We start from the raw sequence: 9,220 nt of genomic DNA, 5'->3' as shown, positions 1-9,220 counted from the left end.
CATTGAGGTATCCATCCTGGGCGGAGACATCCGGCCTCCAGTTACGCATTCATCTTTAACAAGGACTTGATCCATCAGCAAGAGACTGTTTTCCGTCAAGAACGAAGAAGAAGGTCCTTCAAATAAGATTTCACCCCTATATTCACATGGGAACTTGTTACGTTACTCATATATTCAATTTTCAATCATAAAAAAATTATATCAAAAAAATATATCTTCTTAAACAAAAATATATCTTTATTTATTGTATTAAATAATTATTAGTTTAATATAAGTGACGCGACATAAAGAAAAGAATAAAAGAATAATAAAGAACTCTTTGAAAACGACATATAAACATAACCTGTAATTTTTGTTGCTAGTTCTCTTTCTTCAGTGTGCGTCACTGAAGAAATAGTCACAGACACTTCAATTCATTTTCACTTCTATTTTGATTTTTACTGAAATTTTCCACTGAAAACTGAAAGTGAAAGTGAAAGTGTAAGTAAAAATCAAAGTCAAAGTGAAAATTAATTTTATTTTATGTGTAAAAGAAGATGTCATTTTTTTAAATATAGATGTTATTTATAATATAGAAAAGTAATGGGAGCGACCATCATTAAAAGGAATGCTCCATTTGCTTGTTGGAAGCAAAGAAAAAGAGAGGGAGTGAACCACTGCCTTTTGCTCGCCCGCACACCAGCTTTACCGCCCTTGTAGTATAATAACTCACACACACGCACATACAGTTTGAAATGAGTTTGAATGGACCTTCACGAAAGGCACAACGGCCCAGTGACGTAACATGAACCCGTTGTCACTACTGTCAGTGCTGTCAGTCGTTCTTTTGTACTTTATTTCTTGGCCTCACCCACTTGGAGTCTCGAAAGACCCGCAGTACACTTCTTTTTTCTGAAGATGGTTATATACCTCCTCAGCATCATCGCGGTCGCCATTTTCGTCTCCAATTTCTTTCATTTACTTTTTCTCCATATTAGAAAAATAATATTATCGCCATATTTATTGATTCGCTCTTCTTTAACTGTAATTTATACGCGAAAATATAATTGTGTACCAAATTTTAAATTTTTAGATCAAAAATTGTGGAAATTAGTGGATAGACGGTTTTTTTTGGCAACTTTTTTGAATTTTTTCACTAGTTAAGCTATTAAAATTAATGCCAAAAGATTCGCTCTTTTTTATCAGCAATCTACACGTAAAAATGCAACTTTGTACCAAATTTTAACTCTGTAGGTCAAAAATTGTAGAAATTAAGTGACAGGAGGATTTTTTTTGGCAAATTTTTGAGTTTTTGCACTACTTAAACTATTAAAATTAATTCCAAATTAGTTCGATCTTTTTTTTTGTAATCAACAGGTGAAATTATAGCTGAATACCAAATTTTAAATCTTTAGATTAAAAATTGTTAAAACAAAAATATTTTTGTAAATTTGGGTTTTTTACTAATAAAACTAATGAAAATTTGTTTTATTTATTAATTTTTTAAAAAAAAATTTATTAAAAGGTTTAATATATTTTTTTCTCTATCTAAAATTTCGTGATGCATAATAACAAATATATAAATGGATATTATTCTTATATTTTAGAAACCATCTGCTCAGTGGAATGTACATTATCTTTTTTTCTGCATCGTGACAAACATTACAAAAGTGATTTCGAGATTATATTTTTCAAAAAAGAATAAATTTTTAGTGCATATATAAAGCTATATATTGAATTTAGAAAATTAGATCACAGAGGTTATATATGGCTTTAATCTTTAGCGATTGAACTTTCTTGGACGCAAAGATTCTTTGTTAGCTCTTCTGCTGTCTATTTCGAATAAAAGATTATCATCTTACATCATTATTTGCCGGTACAGGTATATATATACTCACACATGAGGCTTTAAAACATGGTGAAATTTTGATGCACACAACATCCAATGCACCTTTTCTTTTATTCTCTCATCTTTTGCCATAGTGATTCGCCTTTTGACCAAGTGCTTCTTTAGTTTGAAATATATGTACGCGTAATTCAATACCTCACGTCTTTTACTTCAACAATAGGCTTCCGGAAAGTCTTTTTTACACACACATGTATGCATACTCACACACATATACATAAATCTATACAGAGCACATTAATTCCCTTGTTTTTGTTTTTTACAAATTTTACTTATATAAACAGAAGTTACGAAAATAATTAACGCAGTAGCAAATTTACAGTTCATTTAAAAGTATATCAAATTGATATATACAAATTTTGATCAACGGACTATAGTTCCAAGGTTAAACTGTTTTTTTTTGTCCAAATAAAAGGGGAAAAATATTCCATAATTTTTAATAAAGAGAAAAAAGTAATATATGTGCTGAGAGCAGGTGATTTTAAATTATCTTCCAAAGGGAAAATCCCAAAAATATTTAAGTTTGTTTTTAGATGTAAAGTGGTACCATGCGAGTTTGTGAGGCAAGTGTGTGTGCCTGATATATAGTGCGATTAAGTTATAAGCTTTTGAGTTAGGTCAAAAGTTTATTGCATCTCATAAAGCTCTTCTGTAATATGTTCATATATATACACATCAATAAATCAATACACTAAAATCTTTAAAGTTCACGTTCTGTAAGTTATAATAGTGTGTTATTTTAGTTCCTTATAAAGTAACGTTTGTTTAGGAATGAAAAAAAAGTGGAAATTTACTTTTATAATCTGTTGTGCCAACAATTATTTTCACGAGTCGTTATATTGACCAAAGAGTGGGGTAATATATACAATTATGGAAGAAAGTGTTTTTCCCCCCTGACACTTTGAAAATTTTTCAAATACCACTTTGTGTATATAAATCATTCAAAATTATAAGATCAAAAAAGATGTCAAAATAAAGAATAAAATTTGGTAAATTTTCTCTTCTTATTTCAATATTACCTTTTTGACTCTGAATATACTATTATAATATATAATATGTAATATATAATATATTATAAATTATAATATATTAATACTATATTATAAACAGTTTTTGCATTTTTGGATAAATTTTGTTTTCAAATTTGAGCGCCATTAACAATTTTTTTTGCGTTACACGGTTGGTACTCGTGTACTACAGTAATTCACAAGATTCCTAACCTAAAAATTCCATTAAATTTCCTTAGTTTATATAAATCAGATATATTTGTTTATTAAAAACAATAAGTTTATTTAATTTTTTTTTTATTTTATTTTAATTATTTATCAAATATCAATAAAAAATATAAAATGTAATTTAAATTGAGACTTTTCGAAATTATAATTAAATTTTTGCTTTTTGTTTATATAAAATAATCAAAAGTTAGTTCTTTCACTAATTATTCATATAATATTAATTGTTTAGAATTCATTATCTCTTAGAAAAATGACTAAGTTTCTAACAAGAAATTATTGAAAAATAAATACAATTAGATCCTATTGGGCGTAGTGTAATAAAGATAAGGCAGGTTTCTATTTTTGTGGATATTTCTTCGGGATAAAGAAAAACATATCGAGAAAAGAAAAAGTATCCTCTCCTATACCTAATATAAGATTTGGGAATTTCCACGTCTGTCGCCGGATTGGGCGACAAGTTGCCTAACACATAAAAGTTAAGGGCAAAAAGAAGAGATGTATATATAGTCGAGATTTATACAATCTGATATTGTTGATGTTAATGCCCATTTGTCTTAAGCTGTAAGATTTGTCGCTTTTCTTGTTTACAGCATATCGTAAAAGTTACAATTTTTGTTATACTTTTGCATTTTGGGCGCCCTTGCGCACTTTTAGTTTTAGTTTCCCCTTCTGTTTATTTAAGAGTTTATCTCTTATTCTTTGATCTGTATCTTACATCCTTCAAAAAATTTACATTGTCCTTATATACAATATATATTTTTCAGTTATTATAATAATTCTACATAGAAGGTCTGTTTAGGCTAATTTCCCAAAAGTTACTGACTTTTATCTTTTCTAAAGTCACAAGTTAATTTTTCCCCCTTTCCAAAAGCTTATCCCACAATTATCCGGATTTAAAAATCTCTAATATTATTTTTTGATTAATTTTCTTTTAAAATTGTGAATGATATATGAAAATAAAAATTCTTTAATAATAATATTTTTTAATAACTTCTTCATTAGCTAAATTAGACAATAATTTGAGGTTATGTTATTTGCGCGCCAAAATTTTGAATTTTTAAGGGAAAATCTGAGTTCTTTGTTATTAATAAAATAAAGATGTACAGAAAATTTATCTTCTTGATAAAAAATACATTTTTCCAAACAATGAGATTTGTATTTTTTTTCCTAAAAAAGATATTATATGGCAAAATGTGTATTCTTTCATATGTGATTCACTCGAACAAAAATGGTTTGAAAAAAAAAATTTAATGTAACACATGTTTTCTCTATGGGAGAATTCACACGTGAACCATCGTTACGCAGCTTCGGTTAACCTAATCGTTTTCCCGTGACGTATATATATATATATTTATTTCGAATAGGGAGGCAATTTTTTTTCCAGAGACGGAAAATGGCGTCTAGATGACAACGACAATCAAAGTGGCATTCTATATTTGCTCCCGAATACGACATTTCACAGTCGCGTCAATGGGACCCCTGTTGAGAATTCCATTATCGCGCTGCGATTTATGCCGAGAATGCTCCACCTTCTCCCCTCTCTCTTCTTTAACCGCCATTCTGTTCAGAAAATGAAAATACCATCATTTTTCTATAAAAAAAATTAGAAATTATTGAAATTTAATAATTTACGAAAAAACCAAAAAAATTAGATCTGAAGAAAGGGACCTTAGAAGCAAAAAATTATAGGTTACGTTTTGAAATTTTAAAGTGAAAACACACAAAGACGTTCAACTCGATCATAATGTAAATTAATGATATTTACGTCTTCATTATATACAAAATATTCAATAAAAACTGATTTTTAGTTTAATTAAACAAAACTAAACTTTTAGTTCAAGTAAAACTGTCGTAAATATAACCTATAATTCATTTGCATCTAAGGTCCCTTTCTTCAGTATTTTTTTTCTTCTTCAGAGCGCGTCACTTTTATTTTATAAATAAATTACTTTTTAATTTTAATATAAAAGTTAAAAAACACTTGTTATTATACTTTTTTTGTAAATTTTTTTAAATTTCATCACGATTAAATTTTTAACATTAAGAAATTAGAAAAAAAAACTCAATCTAAGGGGGAAAAATGCCTTGACGTTAAAGGATTGAATGTGTCAAACAGGTGAGAATTCTAGCAAACATATATAAGTTGAGGGCTGACAAATACCACGCCCTTAACAACGCCCTCCAAAAGCCACCCCCGCATGCGTATAAACGTTCATCTTCAAGATATCTAAAATATCTATATATATTTCTTCTTGAATTTTACATTTCAGATAATAAAAAATTATTATATGTATTTTTCCTTATAAAAAAATTATTTTAAGATATTTTATTTTATCATAAAACTTATATATTGAATGTAAATAAACTATATATATATAAACGAATATATAGAAAATCTATCTTAGAATTTCTACTCTTTTAACTTTCTTGGAAGTCGAGTATAATTGTAATAATCTCAAAACTAAGCTCAACTGACTGAAAATTTATCTCTCAAAAGAGGATTATCCCTTGGGTTGTTTAACGTCACTTTTGTTAACCCAAAAGTAGACTGATAATTTTCGAGAATATAACTTGTTTGAGCCAAACAAAAGAAATGGTTTTTTCTTTTTAGCAAAAAAAGTTTCCAACAAAATTAAATTTTCTAATTTAAAATTTTTCAAAAAAAAAAATTTCATTGACTAAAAAAATTTTAACATTAACATCTTATTTTTTTAGTAAAAAAAAACAAAGTTTATAAATAAATGCACATAGGGAGAGGGCATAAAAGAAGAATAATAGGGAATTTGTCATTTTCTTGAAGTAAATTGCCATTTTTGTATATGTGTTATACTTTTGTACCCACAATGGCCCCCTCTCATTATGTGCGCGATGGATTTCAAACAATTTTTCTTCTCTCAAAAATATGTTCTCACAAGTTGTGAAAAAAAATATATATGCGGGCTTTGTGTGTATTATATATATATTGTTCAAGGTGCTTTGTTTTTCAAGTGTGTATGTCTTAAAACTGAACATCTCTTGACGCCTATTATTATAAACCCTCCATGACTAAACTCCCTTTTTCTTTGGCTTGGAAAAAAAAACACACACACTTAAGATTCACTTCGTTTCGCGCACCCCTATATAACTTTATATCCCATTCGATTTCTTTGCCAAAAAAAAGAATTTCTAACAGATAAAACTTGTTTAAAAAATTATTTCTCTTATTTGAAAAATGTTTATAATTTTTGAAAATTTAAATATAGATACAGAGGATTAATCATTTTTCTTGTTTCTCTATTCGTTTTATGAAAAAAAAAGTTTCTTATGAAAATATATAATATTATTTGTCAAAAGAGTTTCATGGAGTGAAACATTTTTCTTGACAGGGATAAATTACTTATGACTATATTATAATCCGTCTCAAGTTGGGGTGCGGGGATTTCTTCTTTGCACTTTTCCGGAAGTGACAAATTATTATATTCCATTAGCGTTCACGCGATGAAATTCGAGATAATTTATGAAACTGCGACTGATATTTTAATTAATTTCTCTTCCCTGTCTCCTAAGAAAAAAAATTTTATTCTCTAACTGTTTAGAATCACATTAGTTGCTTAATTTTGTTAAAATTTGATAATATATTTGCTACTTAATGTATAATTAATTGTAATTTAATAAAAATTAATTTCGAACGTAAATAAACAATCGTTTTTGTCGTTTGCAATATAAAAACTATAAACGTGTTACCAAACTAGTTTCAAACGATTTCAATCACGTAATTCCTTCGGCTATCGCAAGATGTCACCAATATAATTTCTCGAAAAGTGACGAATGTAAGCCATACTTTTTAACCTCGAAACATATTGCAGTTTTAGATCAAGAGAAGAAATTTGTTTGAAAAAAAACTTTTACAGCGAGGCGAAAAAATATTCTACTTCCCCCCTCTCTCCATTTTGAACAATTAACACGTTTGCAATTTGAAGTGTGGATATTCATATATATATAATTCTCACGATAAGTGCAATGAGTGTAACATAGTGAGGATCAAATCGGTAAGACAGGATAATACTCAACCGACGTTCGGTCGGATTACCGATTTGGATGTAAATAATTCGTATGCAGAAATGTCGATTGTACTATAATGTAAACAAGAACACGCGACGCCACTCGATATATTGCGCACGCGAGAAAAGGGCGGCCCTCTCTTGTCTTATTGTGCAAATAATTGAAATACAAATCCCAGTTCATCTTCAGGGTGATAGTCACGATAATCGAATCAGACAATGGAACATTTATATATATATAGAGAAGTGGCCAGTGCAGTTTGATGCCTCCACGTATATGTACATTACAAAGGGGAACGTGGGTGCAACCCCGGAATGATGTACCGCAAAATGTAAAAAGCAAACTCTTCACTTGCCCCGAAGGGTTACACGTGACTTTCCATTTTGCCGCTTTTCATCAATCAAGTTTTTTGTTTTTTTTTTAAACATTCGAATTTTAAATTCAATTCAGAATTGGCAAAATTAAAAATTTCAATTCAAATAATTAAATATTCTTAAATAAACATTTACTTGAACCAAATAATTTTTATTTGAATCAAATACATTTTTTTCAGTAGCAAATTATTAATTTTAAATATTACTAAAGTATTCAGTAGTAAAAATCAGTTTTAGTCAGACAACACATTTTTAAGTTATATATTATCCAAAAAAAGTTCCAGTCAGTGAATTTGTCGAATTTTTGTAAATGAAATCAAAATCAGTTTCAAAATGGTATAGAAAAATTAAAAAAAAAATTCCACAGTAGTAAAAGTGTTTTTTAGTCAGACGTGACAAATTTTAGTTATCAATGTAATAGAAAGAATCGAAAACTTCAATTTTTAATACTTCTGTTTTAAACTATATATTCCTTTCAACAATGCATGACTGGTGGTATATTATTAGGCGCCACATTTACAAAATTACAAACGTGAATCATAAAAGTAAAAATTCCAAAATAAATAAATAATTGACAAAAATTTTATAATTTTGTAATTCATTTTAATTTTATTTATAAATCTTTTTAAAAAATAGTTTATGAAACCATTTTCAAGATCTTTATAATATTCCTTTCGACTACGCAAGACTGGTAGTCTATCATTAGGAATCTGATTTGAAATCTAATTCCATGAAGAGGAAAATTTCATTCTTGTATTATTTATATAGAATGAAGGTTATGTTTATGATAATTTAGAGTGAAATATTATACAAAGAAAATACAAAATACAATTTAGTCCTCATTAGTTCAAAAATATTCAAATTTCTGATTATTTACACAACTGAAATAAAGAATAACTCTTTGTTAAACGATCATAAACATAACCTATAATTTTTGTTGCTCCCTATCTTCAGTGTGCGTTACATTTAATTAAAAATGGTCTTCATTACATTAAGAATATTCAAACTTATTATGAGTTTACAAAACTAAGATAAAAAATAACTTATTGTATAAGAATCATAAACATAACCTAAAAATTTTGTTTTGCTTCTTGGGACTCTTTCTTCAGTGTGCGTCGCACATATATAATTAAAAATGGTGGCAAAAGTGGAAGTGCAAAGGTTTGTTCACACCCAGAACCAAGGACGTTCACTGCCCTGTTATTGAACTGACTAAAAACTTCTCGCATACCAAACGGTTCGTTGCTTTCGAAGTTTTGTGTCTGGCGCCATTAGAGAGGGCGAACCAAAAGAACCGATCTTGACTCTGAACGAGATCTGCGTCATCGACCTGCTTGTCAACATTTCTTCTTGTTAGTAACTTTTTTTTTTTTCTATACTCAGCACTTTTTTTTGCAACTAAACAAAAAACCAGTAGGACGAACAATAATTACACTTAAGAAGAAAAAAAACTACAAGAGTGCCAAATAAAAAAAAATCTTAATATTTAAAAATTTAAATATTTACCGCTATATGAATATTTATGTCAGCAATGAAATAAAAAAAAGAGAAGAGAGAAAAAAATTAAAAATCGTTTTTTTTTAATTGAAGGTAAAAAATGTCTCTTCTTTTCCACCCTTATGGTCATGATTACTATATGCGCCTGTATATAGGCAAGCAGGAATATTTCTAAGTAAATCGTGAAA

The sequence above is a fragment of the Leptopilina boulardi genome, unplaced genomic scaffold, assembly GCF_019393585.1.
Source record: "Leptopilina boulardi isolate dan_hultmark-lab unplaced genomic scaffold, ZJU_Lbou_2.1 LbouV2_202, whole genome shotgun sequence".
NCBI lineage: Eukaryota > Metazoa > Arthropoda > Insecta > Hymenoptera > Figitidae > Leptopilina > Leptopilina boulardi.
This window is presented reverse-complemented; position numbering follows the sequence as displayed.